We start from the raw sequence: 5,115 nt of genomic DNA on the forward strand, positions 1-5,115 counted from the left end.
CCATCGATGTGACTCCAGAGTCGATATTGCGTTTTCGCTACGACTGGTAATGCACACCGCGCCACTTTTCTCGCATCGAAAATAGCGCAACGAATTCGGAACGAAAGAAAGCGCGACGGTTGTAGGTACGGGTGCAGGTGATTGAAAGCCGATACTCCCCCCCCCCTCCATGTTTGTACCAGACGCAGTTGCATGCATCGATCATTGCTCAGCACCCAAGGGCGTCAGGTAACCGTATCGGTGCCGAAATTTTTCTCTGCCTGGCAACTATCTTGCCACGAGTGTAAATTCTTTCTTCTTGTCTTGTTCTTACGAAAATGTATTTTTCTGCCGACAAAAAATTATCCAATGCCCGACATTGCAGTACCGATGCTTCAGTTACTAAAATGTAGATAATATTTGGCCCCAGTGATGCAGTTTTAGGGTCTTTTTTATGTAAAACAAAATTTGTGGGATTTTAATTTCAATTCAATATATTGTCCATTAGAATTTAAAACTTCTTTCTATTTTGACCTCCGACTTTCTATTCCCTGACGACAAAAGTTTTCGGTTTTGAGCTAAAAACTTAAATCAAGCTTCCTTTTATACCGCATCTTTTATAGGATTAGCCAATATTGTCACAAAAGTTGTGACATAATTTTTGTTGTAATAACATATTTAAATCTCATTAAAGATTAATGAGAGACGACACTACTGTCTCCGCCCAGCACTTAACAGTTAACTTGGCGTAGTCAAGACGAATGCGGGATACGATAAGCCTCAAAACGCTACAATCATAATGTTTCAAAACTACACTCTGTCAAATTAATGTTATTAAAAAAGTAATGTTGAATTATTACAATTTTATTGGTATAAATTGTGTTTAAAGATCAAATTTAATTTCTCAAACATTCTAAAAACTTCACGTTGCCACGACGTGAGTTTAGAATCAGTCGGACATTAATGAATCTCATTTTTAATAAACGTTACATATTACCCTCTTAATAACGTCAGGAAAAGGTGCGCTCGATGTTAACATAGAGAATTTATTCGCATCGCAACGCGGTGCTGGCGGTCGCTTCGATTATTTACTGATAAAGGTACTGAAAAGTGGAAGAAGAGTTATGCGACATGGCGTACGGTGCGGAAGGTCGAAGGACGGTAAAGGGATATAACACCTCCAGTAGAGGCAAGCCGGCGATGCGTACAGATGTGCATGCACACGCGCGCCTGTATCGGTACCGGATATCCGTGAGGTGACTTGCGCCGCGCGTTGTATTCGGTCGGAATATGCGGGCGCAGTCTTTTTAAAAGGGCCGATCAAGCACGAGCGCGTGTCCGGTGGGCGACGACGATTGGCCCTTTCTTCTTCTCGAGGAAAAAATTCGAGTGAGGAACTTATTAGGCGCCGACTCTTCCCGTTGAAAATGTTATTTCACCGGTTTATCGATGCGATTCTACGTATCGTCGAAATTATAATTTTTTAAGGCGGTTAATTTTATAAGTAACGAGCAAATTATATAAATTAAGACATAATATTGTACTTTGCACTAATTGCAAGTTGCACGGCGAGCACAGAATCCCGCGTATGAAAGTCGCGTAACAGAAGTGCGTATAATAGCACGTCACGCAGTATTAATAATAATATAAATTCCTCGAAGGCAATAAACGTTAAGCCACACAATCGCGCGATGGCGCAAGAAAAAAAAAAGAACACCGAAAGACGAAGCGAGCCTCGGGCCAGATCGCAAATCCAACGTTCCGCGCCTCCTTTAACGATCCTTATAAATCCTTAACAGCGGCGGGTTTATCGCCGTGACTGCCGACGGCGATCGGATTGCGACTTTCGTAGTTGCGGGAACCGATCGGGCGCATTACATACCGAACGCCGAACGGCCGTTGGTCGTGAAAGGTGGAAGGAATGGTTTCCGAATGTCATAGCGCGTTTCCGTCAAGTAACATACCGTCGGAAAAATTTCTATGTACCGCAGATTCGCGATTACCAAAATAATTCTTATCCTTTAACTAGTCTGTTCCGAGGGGTAAAACAGCTGACCAAAACCATGTACACCAATACCTATTAATGCCCAGTGGACATTACTTTATCTTATTTTATCTTTATAATGCCCCAGCAAGGCCTAATGCCCAAAAAATGTCTAGTAATGCCCAGTTATACCACAAATCTGTATACCACAATACTCTTAGCAGTTTATCCCCTCAGCCCGTTACCGACAACACTTGTGAGTAAAACGGTTTCGATGATAATTGTCTACTTGCACCAACGTAGCGCAGGTCTTTCGTCTAAAAGCTCACGCGTTAAACTTTCAAACTTAAAAATATCACCACGCAAGCAAGACATTTGTACGCAGGAAAAAACGGCAAAATTGTCGGAAATTTATCATGGGAATTATCAATGGAAGTTCCTTATATCTTACGTTCAATCTTCGCGGAATTTCGTACGTATTCTCGATCGATCCGTTCACGTCGATTCGTCGTACCGTTATTACTGGGAAGACACGCGCGAGAGAGAGAGAGAGAGAGAGAGAGAGGGGGGGGGGGGAAGAGGGAGAGGGAGAGAGAGAGAGAGAAAAACACTTGTCCTCGGTGTGAAGTTTCACGGGGTCAAGTGTCACGGAAGGCCCGCTCGGACGGATTAGTCTCCGACGACGCGATCTAGGAGGTCCGCGGTATCTTCCATCCGATCGAAAACCAGGACACGACTTGCCGTTTCTTCGTGCTAAGTCGAGCGCGTCGAAAGAATCTCTATACAGTTACCCACGGCATCGACGAGGCACTTCTCTCTAGCCCCAATGAACGGAATGTCCGTTTGCCCCGTCTTCCGTCACTCTGCACGACGGAAAATTCGTTACAGAGGACATTCGTTTCAAACATGATCGGCACACGTCACTGTTAACCAGATAATATACAGGGCGGCTCCAATCGTACCGGCCAGATTGTGAGATCTTATAGGAAATTTAATTCTGAGGAAAAAATTTCCCATAAACTTGTGCCGCGAAATGCTTCCCTAAAAAGTTAGCGCCAAAAAGCCTCTAAAATCACGATTTTTTAATACATTTGTGCAGACAATTTAGGAAAGTATGCCTTTTTTACCAAAAGTATTGAAACAAAAATTGTAGAAAATTAAATTATCTTTCGAATGAGACCAAGATATTGCTATAATTACGTTTCATAAGTTTTGAGATATCTGGTTTAAAATGTATAACAAAGTGTTCTCTCGACTATCGACGGTAGAGCTTTTTAAAAATACTCTTTATACTATTGACCTGGTATATAAAACTGTCTGACATGTCTTTCGAGCCCGGCCTACCACTCTTTACGCGCTTATTCGCTTAGACGTTTCAATAAATTATTCGATAAGTATTGCGAATTTTGTAAAATGGTACATGACTTTTCTTCTTAGTCTGACCCAATCTAGCACCAGTTTTTGTAGGGGTCCTCTTGTGTCAGACACCCTGTATAGTGCTCTGCCTAGTGCCGTTTCTAACGCTACTATAATCATTGATCGTTTTAACTCTTGACCTTAATACACTCTATCATCTTGTTCATAGAATACTCCCCAGACGAAGACAAATTATTTTAAAATGACATGACATTTTTTTTAATTACCTCATCTACAGATAGTATTAGGTGAAAAACGAAAATTGAGCAGGATATTGATGAATCTTCGATGAAACATAATTACACCAAGAGTCACGTTTCGTTTACCCGCGGCAGAGATGCCTACCATACGAACGTTCGTTTTTTAACATTTTGTTAAAGACTGAGGGATCCTCTTTAACCTTAGTTTAATATTCTTTGTTTTTTTTCTAAGAGGATAGTTAAAAAAACAAAAATGAATTAAACTAAGGTTAAAGTTAAGGGACGTTGGGAAAACCGCCGGCCTAAAGGGTTGATCTCGCGCAAACTTGCGCGACCGATAAAAAAATTATCGAATTCTAGTAATGCAGATTAACAATTCCGCCGTTATGCAAACGGAACGAAAGTAAAGAGCCCATCCCTCCCCCCTTTCCCCGAGACGTTCGACACTTCTCCTCGCGGACCGTTCCCGCTCGCGCTGGCACATATAAGTTAGCAACGGGTGTTCGAATTAACGTTCAGGCTTCATGAGTAAATATAGAGGGGCCACCCAGCGTGTGTGCAACCTAATGTAACCTTTGGTGGGGGAGATTCCGCTCGAATCGTTTCCCTCTTTTTGCCCGCGCAGCGCGAGCGCGCATCCTCCTCTCTTTTTCCTCCCCGCGGACAATTTATCCGTGTTTCTTGCGGGCTACACCGGTTTTCCACGCGCGGCCGTGAAAATTTACACCGTTGCGCTTCCACCGTTACGAAAGTCCGACTCCGTTCGAAAATAATTGACCGACGATTTTCTCACCCTGATTTGTTTCTCTCTACCGTTATGTTTCACGACGCCAGGGGGAAATTTCACAAGCGATTTAATTTAATCACTTGTGGTAGCAAAGAGATTCCCGAGGGGGAAACCGCTGACCAAATCTTGGCACACCAATGCCCACTAATGCCCAGTGGGCATTACTTTATCTTATTATCTTGTTTTATCTTATTTTATCTTAATAATGCCCCAGCAAGGCATAATGCCCAAACAACGCCTAGTAATGCCACAAATCTGTACACCACAATGCCCTCAGCGGTTTCCCCCTCGGAGATTCCCTTATTTTCAGTAGTTTAGGAGAGATCAGAGTTGTGCGACTTTTATTCCAAAATACAATCATTTGGAAAAATATACGTATATGCCTCGTTATTGCACTTCTTCATCTAACTTTAAATAATTCTACATACTCGAGAGAGTTTTTCTCGTCGAAACATCTTGCTGTGTCAGTTCCTTTTGATGCAACGCGGGATTCAAAGATTTATTTATACGTCTCGATTTTTACGACGACTATAACAGCAAAAGCGCGCGATTCGCGCGCGTCATTCATTCTTAAGCATTGTAAATTTCACTTTTACCCAGATAGCCAAATCAGAATGAATTTCGTCAAATGTGCACTACAAAGTTTGAGGGTGGAAAGACCGCAAATTGCATACAGGAACTGATATATTCGACATGTTGCCAGCACGTGAGCAGAAATACAATAAAATCTGCTCACATAACTGAACCTG

Source organism: Vollenhovia emeryi, unplaced genomic scaffold (assembly GCF_000949405.1).
Source record: "Vollenhovia emeryi isolate VEMERY1.0 unplaced genomic scaffold, V.emery_V1.0 DF939235.1, whole genome shotgun sequence".
Taxonomy (NCBI): Eukaryota; Metazoa; Arthropoda; class Insecta; order Hymenoptera; family Formicidae; genus Vollenhovia; species Vollenhovia emeryi.